The sequence below is a fragment of the Ursus americanus genome, chromosome 35 (assembly GCF_024610735.1).
Source record: "Ursus americanus isolate L20-20 chromosome 35, mUrsAme1.1.p, whole genome shotgun sequence".
Lineage (NCBI taxonomy): Eukaryota > Metazoa > Chordata > Mammalia > Carnivora > Ursidae > Ursus > Ursus americanus.
Genome location: NC_142161.1, coordinates 25,532,359 through 25,546,191, shown reverse-complemented (window position 1 = coordinate 25,546,191; position 13,833 = coordinate 25,532,359). Strand labels below are relative to the sequence as shown.

At 38.9% G+C, this 13,833-nt stretch overlaps 1 long non-coding RNA gene and 2 pseudogenes across 1 annotated transcript in view; 2 read left to right on the top strand and 1 right to left on the bottom strand.

Annotated features, from left to right (window-relative positions):
• Window positions 1–237: 237 nt before the first annotated feature.
• LOC123794062 (ubiquitin-conjugating enzyme E2 D3 pseudogene) lies at window positions 238–632 on the top strand (annotated as a pseudogene).
• A 2,367-nt stretch (window positions 633–2,999) lies between these two features.
• LOC148107134 (uncharacterized) overlaps window positions 3,000–13,833 on the bottom strand; it is a 210,193-nt gene continuing 199,359 nt past the window's right edge. Inside the window, exon 3 of the long non-coding RNA XR_015723089.1 lies at window positions 3,000–3,037. This is a non-coding gene — a long non-coding RNA (uncharacterized LOC148107134). The remainder of the gene's footprint in view (window positions 3,038–13,833) is intronic.
• LOC123794072 (cysteine and glycine-rich protein 2 pseudogene) lies at window positions 10,328–10,805 on the top strand (annotated as a pseudogene).

The following is a 13,833-nucleotide window of genomic DNA, read 5'->3' as shown; positions in this document are numbered from 1 at the left end:
TGCATCCTTCAGTGATTTTGGCTTTTATAGAAAGGTGGTAGGGACAGCTAGTAATTCTTTAAGAAAGCATGGAAAATAAACTATAAAATAAAGCATTATTTTAAAATGCTTTAATAAGAATGATTATAAAATAACTATAAACTAAAACCACCTTAATGGATATTTTGGTATTTGGCCCGTGACCCTCCAGCACAATGTTCTGAAGGTCCAGTGGGGACGATGTGTTTCACTGGCAAGCCACAATTATGGGACCTAATGACAGCTCATATCAAGGAGATATATTCTTTTTGACAATTCCTCTTCCTACAGACTACCCCTTCAAACATCTAAGGTTGCATTTACACAAGAACTTACCGTCCAAATATTAACAGTAATGGCAGCATTTATCTCGATATTCTAAGATCACAGTGGTCTCCTGCTTTAACTATTTCTAAAGTTCTTTTATCCATTTGTTCGCTCTATGTGCTCCGAACTCAGGTGACCCCCTAGTGCCAGAGATTGCACGGATCTATAAAACAGACAGACAGTACAACAGAATATCTCGGGAATGGACTCAGAAGTATGCCATATGGTGCTACCTGGAAGGCAGAATAACCTGCATTATAGCTGGAATAAACTTTAAATTACTGTGAAAAAAAAAAAAAAAGGTCTCTCCTCAACTTGTTAAAATTCTAGTGAAGCAATGCCAAACAGGCAGTTATAGACTCTCAAATTCACTACGATATGAACTTAAATTACTATCTATAAATTGGGAACAGCTACTGGTTAATTTAATTTTAAAAGGTCTTATTTGCAGACTTTTAGAAAAGACAATAACGCTAAGCATCAACATACACAATATATTTTGGTCAAAGGAAAAATCTGTTTTGCTGAGTCAAAATAAATGTCAAACACTACTTCCTAGTGTTTGGAGGGTTTTATTTTGTTTTGTTTTTTCCAAAAAAATTCCTTGAGAAATTATGTACCCTTATATTTTATAATCTGATATTTCTCTAAAGTGGTTCACATGCTGAACAGCTTTGGAGATAAGAACAAATCCTGTATTACTACTTCCCTTATGTTCCATTTTGCAAATATGTTTACTCTAGTTAGAGTGAATGCAAGGAAGAAGAAAAAATCTAAATCAACCTCTCAATTATATCTGAAAGAGTTCAAGTGCATCAGTTTCAAGGGGCCCGATAATTGGTAGGACTCACAGGTCTCCACAGGGTGTACTGACAAAAAGCTTCAGTAAGAGTAAAGAGTACTGCACATTAGGAGAAAGAGGAACATACCATCATAGAGGGTCTGACACTTCCAGGTGCAGCCCCATGTTTATTCTCAATTGCAGATGTTCTTTTCATCAGATTATAAATCAACAAGACGGGTAAGGCATCTTGCTTTCAGAGCTGCCCAGTCAAAAATTTATGGCAGTACTATTTTTTTTTAAAGATTTGTTTATTTATTAGAGAGAGAGAGCACGAGCAGGAGGGGCAGAGCGAGAGGGAGAGCATCTCAGCAGACTCTGTGCTGAGCATGGAGCCCCACGGCAGGTCTCGGTCTCACGACTGGAAATCATGACTTGAGCTGAAATCCAGAGTTACATGCTCAACCAACAATGCCACCCAAGCACCCCTACAACAGTATTTTTTATACTTTACTGATTATGTAGCTAAAGCCAAACTGTGAAGATTGAACCAAGTATAAACCTTTAATCCATCCCAAAACAGAGTGAGCAATTTAGCACTGGGCACCTACACAATATGGGAATTTCAAACTGTAAATCGCACTCTATCAGTAACTAACACATCTCCATTGTCAGTAAATCGCACTCTATCAGTAACTAACACATCTCCAGTGTCAGTACCAGATTTCTAGGCATTCCTGGAGATGAGCACAGAGCAGACCAGCTGCAGCTGAAAGATGATCTATCCTTATACACAGCTGGTAGTATCTTCACTCCATTGAAGAGAAAGCAGAGGCAGAACCAATGATCAGTGTTCTCAAGTTGATTGTTGAGAGAGCTAGCCTTGGTAACCATCATTGACACCAAGCCATGAATCTTCTGGTGCAACACACAGCCTCGTAGAGCAAGAGTCGGATATTTACATTTGGCTAGAATTAAACAGCCTCTACATTCAAGGTTCTTTTGGTTAGAATGAGACATATTTGCAAAGAGGGAGGGATTTTGTTCTTTTTCCATTCTCTCTGGGAGCACTGAGTGATCACATAGTGATTTCAGACATGGACAAAGAAGCAAAAAGAAAGAAGGAAAAGAGAGGAGAGTATAAGAAATAAGAAGGGTGAGGCGGAGAGGGAGGGTGAGAGGGAGAAGAGAAAAAAGAAAAAAAATCTAACTCATGCAAAATTATAAATGCACAATAAAAGATCTTTGTCTTTTGGCAATCTCCCCAAATACATCCATGTCAAAATGAGAAACAATCTCATAAATTCCAGGAATGGTTTACTAATGGTAGACTTAGGAATTATCATAAAAACACAAGGATAGTTTTCACCGGGGCTCAAACGGTAGTGGAAATCTCGGGTCACAATAGCACCCAGCTCTGCCTTAGTGAAGCTTCTAGTTTCACAGGGTATAGTGTGCCTCTGGGTACCTGCTAAACACACAGTTCGTGTGTGTGTGTGTGTGTGTGTGTGTGTGTGTGTGTGTGTGTGTGTGAGGGGAGGGAGGTTTATACATTTTAGAACTCATTAGCCTCATTGGATTCTTAATCTTACCAAAGAGAAAAAAAAATCATAGGCAAAATCATGGTATCAAGGAAACAAAATATTTGCTAATTGTAAATGTATCATCTCTACAGCAATTATTTAAACCTAGCAGAGAAGACATCTTTCCAGCCCCTCTCCATGGCTTCTCACTTCTTCATTTTTCATGACCTTATTGCAAATAACACCATGCGTTTCCAACATAAAGCCATTTGTCTCCTTGAAGAAAAAAACCAAAAACCTGGAGCCTTATGTGTTCTTGATATCAACTTCACAAACAAAGAAATGCACTTACTGTGGCAGGTTTTCTGGTTCAGAGTTCGTAGAATTCCTAGAGAAAAAAATGAAAAGAAAATATATTTTTATTCTAAGACTAAGAAACATATAACTCTAAATATCAAAAGTTGTCTTTAGCTTTTCCACTTTAGTTTCTTAGTTCAATTAAACTATCTTTTTTAAAAATCATTTCAAGACACATACATCATCCTGTGATGGTACTGCTGTGTGCAGCCATGAACACTTGCTCCAGGAGATGGCCTGGCCTGACATGCTTCTCATCTTGTGATTTTAACACAAGCTGTAATAACTGGTCTGAATTGCCACTCTTGACTGAAAGCACGTCATTATAGAGAAGTAGTTTGCTCAGCACTGATTCAGTGTAGACATCTTCCTTAAATCCCTGTCTAAAAGATACAAAGCATGAGAAGAAATCAGAAATCTGGCATTTCAAATAGGCATTTATTACAATGCTCGCCCACTGTCTCTGGGCTTTCTGAAGTCCGGTTTACTACTTCTCTATAAGTGTTTTGAGTGCTTATCATTTCTTTTCTTTCTGTTATTAGTTTTCACCACTGAGGAGGGTAAAGAACATGAAATTTATTTACCCTTTCTCTGGGTGTGTAGATCTTGAGGAAAGAATCTCAATTTCTTTCAGCTAAGTCACAGCGGAGTGGCTATGAGAAATAAAGAATCCTGAAAATAACATCTTATCCATTGACACAGTGTCTGCGATATGCAGGGTTAAATTATCTTGGATCACTGTGGTAATTCACATTTTTTATTCCTATTGGTAGTAAATTTTAACTGATGCTCTATGTATTTGAGCCATCCATAGGTTTATCTGTCTGAATCCTGACATCAAGAGGCTTCAAAGTATTAGAAGCAAAGATATCAAGAAAAGAACTTTCAAGGGTTCAATGGGATTTTGAATAAATATGAATCCCAATTCTCACCCACTAAGATGTCTTAAGGGGGTAAGGACATATAATCTGGTTTTAAATTTCTTATTTGTCATTTACCCATTCAACAAATATTTATTTGGTGCCTACTATGTGGCAGGCACTGTGATGGGTGCTGGACATACAGTATCCTCATGGAGCTTATATTTTAGTGGTGGAAGACAGGCAATAAAAAATACATATGTAAATAAAATTATGTCAATAATTGTAGAGAAAAATAAAATAGAGAAGAGAATAGGAAGGATCGAGATGAAGGATTATTAGTTATTGAGCAAGAAAGGCCCTTTTGGGGTTAAAATTAATAAAATATCTGGTCCAAAGGGACCAAAATTTATGCTTTATTGGGAAAAGAGTACTCAGACAGAAGGAACCACAGACAACTTTGCTTGGCTTAAAGCTTAAGTTTCCCTGGCATGGTTGTTCTGCCCGAGTCAGCAATAACATAGAAACCAATAGAAGCTTGACAAAGTTGTTCATAGAAGATTTGCAGTTTTCTCCATTTTAAATATTGAGAAGTATCTCAACATAACAAGATTAAATTTTAAAACAATTATTATTGTGAAACAATGTACACTTTCAAAAAAATAAACAGAAAATGCTAAACATCCATATACCCACCACCTTAATCTTAAATTCTTGCAACATTTTCCAAAATTCTTTTACGGAAGTAAAGCATCTAGGGGAGTGATGACCACACTGACTCCATCTTTGGCCCTCCATCTTGTCGATATGCAAACAATGACCTCCCTCCTTCAGGGCTACATGTTTTAGGCCCCTGAAGGTTAACGTAAGCCCTGACCAGAATGCCCAAAGGCTTCTTCTGATTTTCCCTAAAGGGAAAGAATAGCAGTCTCCCCTGTAGCTAGTCAGTAGAAATGACTGGCGTACAGATGGCCACACTGTAGATAGCTACCCTGTGACCTCACCGCCATGTCCCTCTCTCTGTAAAGCTGGGAATTAAGGTCCAGACCTGGTGGCGAATAGCTTCAGATAATGGGGGTGGAGAATGGCTGTGTAAGGCCTGGATTGTCAGCCTCACTTCCCCTCCGTGTCAACAGTGTGTTGTGGCTTGCATTATAGCTTGGTTTCAAAGTGTCTTCTCAGTCTGGAGGATACTTTACTGATCTTCCTCCACCTTCTAAGAAGCATCAGAGAGACAATGAAGATATTTGTGTACCTGTGTTATTTAGGGTTTATCGTTGGAAGTAACAAAATAGTATGAAGATCAAATTGTTGGCCGATGCCGGTACCGAGAACACGAATGTGTTCATTAGCACACAGGAGACCCAGCAGTGAGTGGAAACACCCCATCTAGCATCAGCATGAAAAAGAGTTCCCACAGTGAAAAGGACAAAGTATCAGGGAGGGGACACCATAGAAAAGAGCTTCAAATTTCTAGAAATTCAACTTTCTACACAGGTAATCCACAAGGGCGCAGATATAACAAGGAGCAAAGACTACAAAGGTTGCCATACGCTCTGATGATAGGATGAAATGTAAACACACAATGTAGGTAGGTCCTTATCCAAAAAAATGGTGCTCGGGCAGTAACAATACAGAAGGCCACAGAGACCCACTGGGAGAAATGACCAATGAGCACCTATAGGAGTATACAGAAAGGGAGTCAGTTGATCAGGAATATAAAACTTCTTCCAGGGAGGAGACCACGTAGAAATGAGGACTGACATCCTTGGTCGGCAATACACGGAACCAGTGCTTGCTGCCTTAATCAACTGAAGGTGAACAGAATGCAGAAGACGGCAATCCCAACATTACCTTAGCATACAGCTACAGATCAGGAGACACACTCAGGTTCTGTAGCTGTTACGGAAGCTGCAGAAGCCCAGTCCCTGCGTGCTTGAGCAACCTGCACTGCTAATACTTGGTGATGATAGTGAAGGAAAAGACAGGACAGGGACATACTGACATTCTGAATGCAGATAATAATGTGGATACAATGAAGTACGTGGTAAATTGCACCATAAATAACCATGAAGCCTGGGTAAATTGTTCCAAACAGTACCAGTCCTAGCCATCGAACCAGTCACAGAAATTATAGAACCCCTCTTCGGTCAGGAACTGGGTAGTCCAATAATTAACGTGCAGATAAAATTCGTGGATGATATTTTGAAATCTCAGGACAGCCAAGAAACAGGTGAAGAAAGAGAACAGTGACCACTGACAGGATGAAAACCTTCACAGGTGTGTTCTGCTTCTCATAGGATAACTGCAAAACTCCCAACTAAGTCATTTTGATATCGAGGGTTGGAAACTCAAATAAATAGTTGCACAGCATTCCTCAAAAAATCTGCTCCTTTGGGACAGAAGTTGTGAAAATATATTACTGATTATTTTTTTTTTAATGGCAAAGGACACTTAATTGGGTAAAGTGAAATCAAATGATAAATAAAAGACTTAACAATGATTAAAACAAGAAAACAGTGAGGAAAATTATGGATGGAATGAAATACTTTCCACAGACTCTAGAGCCTTACATTCGTGTTCAAACAGACAGCACCACTGACCCATTGAGGATAAGAAAATTGGACTGTCCAACTTCCTTAGAGAACAGCAGTCCTAAAGAACCAACATAAGAATACTTGCCAACTCCACTTTGGCTCTGTACTTTTCGTACAGAATGCTTTTAAAATCTTTTAACCTATTTTTTAAATCTACCCTAGTGATGTTATTAAACTTTTAAATCCAGTTGTCATAAGAGCACTTTACCTAGTTGGGATTTCATATGTTCTTAATATATGATTAGAATGCATGATGAGGCAATTCTTTTTTTTTTTTTTAATTTGGAGTTGCCTTTCATTTGTTGCTATAATCAGACCCTGACGGGGTTTCTCAACTTTAATGTGCATATAAATTACCTTGGGATCTTGTTAAAATGCAGATTCTGTCTCAATAGGATTGAAGCTAAACTGGGTCTAAGATTCTGAATTTCCAACAATTTCCTAGGTGATGCTGATGCCGTTGATGTGAGGATAACACCTTGAATAGCAAGACCTTGGACCTCACTTGTGCCATCCCAACCCCAACCTTGTCCTGCTTAGAGCTTTCGTATTAGTAAGTGAAGTTGGGCCTGGAGACGATGGCAGAAGCAGATGAGATCATGGCAGTTTTTAAATAAACATTATCTCATCCCTAAAGAAATCGAAGAATTTTTCCCAAACAGTGGTTTTCTTGCAGGCAAGTTGTTAGATCTGCGGGGATGTAAATAGGTCATTCGTTATATGCCATAAGCTTGTCTTAAACACTTTGTAATATTTTTTTAATTAACATGTAGCAAGAAATAGGCCTCTGAAAGTTAAGAACCACAAAACAATAAAGAAAGTAAACCCTTTTGTTGAAAAGCTCCAATTCCCATCTTAACATCTCATTCACAGCCTAATCGTAACCCAATTAAGAAAATTAAGATAAGTAGAAACAGCTGGAACAGAAGGCACTCGGAGTGAAGTGTACCCTCCACACTCATTATTTGATGGAGATCATTACCCAACTCTACACACAGTGCGTGATATTTAATATGATTGGGCTAATTTATATCTGAAAAGAATAAGAGCACCTATGTAAAGAAATGAATCGACCTATTAGCTCTGATTCTTTAAACACTCCATTATTTGATGTTTCAAGTGTAGCCATGTGATAAGCCTAGGTAATGTGGTTAGTCTGCTCTCTGTGTCCCCCCATGGCTTTTCCTCTTTTACCTTTCGGTCATGGCATTGTATTTATCCTATGAGTGTTGCAACCAGAGAGGGACTGGTAACAGCACTGAGATGTCCAGTGTTCAATTTTATGTGTGGTTAGTGTTAAAGACAGGATGAAAGTCTGGTTTGAATTTTACACCCGTAATCACACAAATATTATCTTGCCATTCAAGGAATTCTCACACTGAAGAAAATCCCACATTGCTGTAATACGTTGTTTAAGAAGACAAGCTATGCATCACAAAGGGGCATTCGTTTTTTCTTTTCTTTTTTTTTTAAATCTATATTCGATGATGGATGTTAGCTAAACCTATTGTGGGAGTCATTTCACAATTCATGTAAGTCAAACCATCATGCTGTACACTTTATTTTTATTTATTTTTTTTAAAGATTTTATTTATTCATTCGACAGAGATAGAGACAACCAGTGAGAGAGGGAACACAAGCAGGGGGACTGGGAGAGGAAGAAGCAGGCTCCCAGCAAAGGAGCCTGATGTGGGGCTTGATCTGGGAACGCCGGGACCACGCCCTGAGCCGAAGGCAGGCGCCTAATGACTGAGCCACCCAGGCGCCCCATGTACACTTTAAACTTATACAGTGATATATGTCCATTATTTCTCAGTAAAACTGGGGAGGAAAAAAGACCACGGGTTATACTGTTAAAAGTAGGGACACTTAAACCCTCCAAGGCTTACATTCCTCATGTGCAAATAATAGGCAGTAACCATGCATATCTCACAGGACTGTTGAGAGGATTAAATGAAATAACTCATGTAAAACCCTTGGATTGTTCCTGGCCGGTGCAACTTCTTGGTAAATACTAGCTTTCTTTGTGTCCTGGGACTTCGCACTTGGATTATTATGATTCAGGATCTCTCTTCAAGATCAGCTCCTAGACTAAATACATTGTGATTTATAGACTGTCCAGCGTGTATACACATGGATATCTCACCATCCCAGCAGGCCCATCTACAATTATGCTGTGGAATTCATGAAAACAAGTAAAATAAATGACAGTAAAAAATAATACTTTTGGTATGTATATCAGCAATATGAATATAAGCTAAAATATTAATGAAGACATAGTTTCAAATTATTTTGGTGTGTTTCCATCTTAAATAAAAACGCAAAGACATTGTATTTTCTTGTCTGAAATCATGTTTAGTTGTTATCTATGGTTTCTGCATTTTGAGTGGATAGTGTAAGCAAACATAAGAATGCAATATATTACATGGTATCTGAGGACTACAAACTCTGATTCCCCTCCACGTGCGTGCGTGTGCGCGTGCACACACACACACACACACACACACACTAAACTCTACCTTCGAATATGTATTTGTGGGAAATATGGCCATTTAAAAAGTGTCCTGAGCAGTCTGATACATTTGAACTTCGTCTATACAATACTAACAGGACTCTTCAATTTGCTCAAGACTGTAAAACAACTCATCAATTTAATGAGAGGTAGGGTTGCTTCATGGAATTAGCCAGTGGTTCACTGAGCTCACTGGTCAAGTCAGTCGACTTATGCCACCTGGTAACCCCGGAGAGGGAGCCGGCCCAGTTCAGTAGCTTCAAGCACTGCTCTGGTTTATGCTGGAAAGATAATCTGTTGGTAGTATAGCCATGTTAGGGTTGGTGAGAGTTCTGATTCTATAAGAAAATGAGCAACTAGCTGTATTTTGTATTACCAGGGAAAAAAGGAACAAAAAAGATGTACTCTCTCGTACGTACGTAATGTGTTACATCCACAGGATAAATGGGCTAAAACTCCATTTCTGATAGAGCAATCTCAGATCCAGAAGAAGAAAAATAATATATTCATGACTGTGATTAGATTTGCATTAACATAGCTAAAGGTAAAATTTTACCCCTTGTGTTTATGCTTCTTGACAATCTGGTACTTAATTTGGGGGGAATTTCTATTTCCAATATCCCCAGGCAATATGCATATATAGAAATGTTCAGCTACTTAAAAGTGACGTGGAAGCAATTCTGCATATCTTTCATGACTAATGGAAATACAAAAAAAAAAAAAGAGCAGTTTCTAACTAGCTAAGCTTGACAAGCTTAGATTTATACTTCATAAGCCTGATTATTTATAGCCCATTTATTTCCATACTAACTATAGAACAACCAAATAGTCAATGAAATTTGATTGTTATTTTGAAGATTTGTGACCAAATTAGTTTGTACATTTTGTCTGAATTGTTTTTTTCCCAAATAAGTTATTATTTTTTTAGAATCTAAAGAAAATAATTGAACATGCATAGTATTAAGAAATAAATAATGGTTCTAAAAAGCAAGAATAATTTCAAATAACATTAGTGAATTTAAAAATAACATGCTTTTTAAGGGATCAGTATTCAGCAATTAAATATACAAATCAATCAGTATGGAGATAATACAGGATTATTAGGAAAAAATAAAAATACGAAGGCTCCATGAATTAGCTATCCATACACCCAAACTTGTACAGGCTTTCCTGGGCTCCCTGACTCCCCTGGTGCTCCCGCTGCCCTCCCTCCCTAGCTCCCATCAGTGGTGTGTAGTCCTACCTCCAACTCAAATGCTCATCTGGGGGAGCTGGAAACAAGTGTGGGGTCTGTGGGAGTGCTGTGAACCTTGTGGAAAAGGTCCAGGGTCCTGGGAGAAGTGTTCACCGACTGCAGCTTTCTGTGCATGGATTGCAGGACAAATTTAGATGGCATAGTGGTAGTGATGCATGATGAAGAGATCTACTTACAAATCTTACTATGGAAAGAAGGATAGGCTGAAAGGCTACTGTTGCAGCCAGGACACTGGCGCACTCAACATGGACGGTGAGGAGAGGCTGGGCATCAAACCCAAGTTCAACCTCACATGATTATGACAAATCCAAACACTTCTTAATTTGCTCAGAAATACAGAGGTACGGAGAAGTGTCCCACATATGGAGATTCTGTATATGATGCTGAGAAGATAACTGGAGCTGGAAAACCCTAGCACAAAAACTGTTTCCTAAGTGCCAAGTGTGGGAAGGATCTTGAACCAACAACTCTAAGAAAGAAGATGAAATCTATTGTAAAGGATGCTATGCAAAGAACTTGGGGCCCCTGGGATTAGCTATGGCTATGGAGCAGGAGTCCTTTTTCACACTCAGTAAAGGTGTAAACCCAGAACTGAGGTCATACACTGAGAATCTCTACATAATCTAATAGGAAGCTGCTGTAAAATTCTATGAGCATATCGTTCCTATTACCCCGTCCATGGATAGGCTGACTGGCTAGTAGAAAGAGAGCACTGTATCTTTTTGCTTTATTCATCAATATTTTCAAGAGCCATTTCTTTTACATTTTTTAAATTATTTATTTATTTGACAAAGAGAGAGAGAGAGAGAGAGAGAGAGAGAATGATCGGGGGAGGGGCAGAGGGAGAGGGAGAAGCAGACTCCATGATGAGCAGGGAGCCCAATGCAGGAACTTGATCCCAGGACCCTGGGATCATGATCTGAGCCAAAGGCAGATGTTCAGCTGACTGAGCCACCCAGGCACCCCTCTTTTACATTTTAAATAAAAGTTCAGTTTGAAAATAAAAAACATCCCTATGTACTATTTACTATTCAAATACAATATTTCAAAAGCATTTAATATTAAAGTAATATGTTATAATACAACTTCTATTCCATTAAAAGTTTCAACCTTATTTGCATTGTTTTGTAATTGGGGCAAGATCCTAAGTTTCACTAAAACTCTTAGCATCTGTAAGTTTTATCTGGCTTAATTTTCCTGTCCACCTTTTTAAATATATGCAGGCTTAAAAGACATCGAAAAAAAAAATCTGCAGATTTTCTGAGAGGTCAAAAGCTGGATTTGAGGAGTCCTCAAAGATTGTAACTGTCAGGGGCTACAGAAAGGAATAGGGATGGTAGCACAGAGAAGATTTTCAGGAAGCATACACTTTCTAGGAAAGTAGAATTTGATTCTTTCCAATATATTCTTGATGTGTCCTTCACACTATATTCCATTGAAAACTTCACCAGTTCTGTTCATTGTTTTCAACGTGTGGTTAAAAGCCTACACTTTGAGATTTCTCTGCTGATTTCATCAAACCCAAGCCCTTAATTTTGTGTTTTCTCCTCAATGATAGACTTTGAAATCTGTCCCTTTGCCAATGACATCCCTCTTTGTTTAGAATACTCTTCTCTTCCATTCTTCCAATTAACTCCTATTCCTTCTTTCAGACTCAGTTTTCAAAATTATTTTTTACTTTCTTTTTTAAAATTTCAATTCAATTAATTAACATACAATGTATTATTGGTTTCAGGATACAGGTCTGTGATTCATCAGTCTTATATAGCACCCAGTGCTCATTACAACACATATCCCCCCATTCCACCACCCAGTTACCCCATCCCTCCACCCCCCTCCTCCCTAGCAACCCTGTTTGTTTCCTACACTTAAGAGTCTCTTATGGTTTGTCTCCCTCTCTGGTTTCATCTTGTTTCATTTTTTCCTCTCTTCCCCTATGATCCTCTGCCTTGTTTCTTAAATTCCACATATTAGTGAGATCATATGATAAGTGTCTTTCTCTGATTGACTTATTTCACTTAGCATAATACCTCCTAGTTCCATCCATGTCATTGCAAATGGCAAGATTTCATTTTGATGGCTATGTAACAGTCCATACCACCTCTTTTTTATCCATTCATCTGTTGATGGACATCTGGGATCTTTCCATAGTTTGGCTATTGTGGACATTAGTGCTATAAACATTGCTGTGCAGGTGCCCCATCAGAGCACTACATTTGTATCTTTGGGGTAAATACTCAGTAGTGCAATTGCTGGGTCATAGGGTAGCTCTATTTTTAACTTTTTGAGGAACATCCATACTGTTTTCCAAAGTGGCTGCACCAGCTTGCATTCCCACCAGCAGTGTAGGAGGGTTCGCCTTTCTCCACATCCTCACCAACATCTGTTGTTTCCTGACTAGTTCTGTTTAGCCATTCTGACTGGTGTGAGGCGGTACAGACTCAGTTTTGAACTCACTCCGTCTAAGCCAGGATGGCTATGTTAAATTGCAATAACAAATAATCCCCAAATTTCATGGCTAACAACATCAAGTGTTTGGGTTTCATCCATGCTATATGTTTGATGTAGGCTGGTAGGAAGTTCTGTTAATTGCAGGCCCTTAAGGCTGGCGGTAGGGAAGGGAATGTAATACCGCCTGCATTGGCTTTCTAGGTTTCCACTCCAAAGATGACACGTTACCTCTGCCCACATTTCATAAACTGAGAGAGTCAGCTGAACACACCTGACTCCAACAGGAGTATTAAGAGTACAATCCAATAGTGTGTCCAATGGAAGGACCAGCCATTTGTGACCATCACTTTATATCCTGAGTGCGAGTCTATGTCTAATAATTTCTAAGTTATTTATTACTAATTGGTATAACACGTTATCCTGGCTCTTGAGAACAGGAAATCAACCTTCAACCATAAGTTAGTTAGCCACTCCATCTCTAACTTGCAAAACTAGAACATGCTTGAAAAACCAGTAAGCCTTGGTGGTGATTCTTTTTCTTTCTTTTTTAAACTTTGAGGAAAAACATTTCAGCAGTGAGTTTGCATAGTCAAGAGTAGGACAGCATTAAAAATAAGTGGAAAGGGGCGCCTGGGTGGCTCAGTTGGTGAAGTGGCAGACTTTTGATTTTGGCTCAGGTCTTGATCACAGGATCCTGGGACTGAGCCCTGCACCAGGCTCCCCGCTCAGCGGGGAGTCTTCTTGTGCATTCTCTCTCTCCCTCTGCCCCTGCCTCCGTGCTCTGTCTGTAAGAGTAAATCAATAAATCTCAATAAATAAATAAAAATAAGTGGTAAAAGTGAGCACAGGGTGAGGAGACTTCTATTGCCTAACTAATTAGCTTACTATTTTCTAAGGCAGGGATCCGTGCAGGCAAACTGAAGACCTTGTCACAATGTTGAGGAGGAACGTAAATCTTCACACTAGAACATCTAAAGCATAAATGAGATCCCAGAAAGAATTACCATTTTATTTTTGACTATGGCCTAATAAAACACTGAGATGCCCCTATAAGAGGGAAACACTCTCTTCTCGGCCCAAACATAGGACACTGTGGAGGTGTTAATGACAGACCCGATTATGCACCAAGAGAACAGTAACATCTGCACCCGG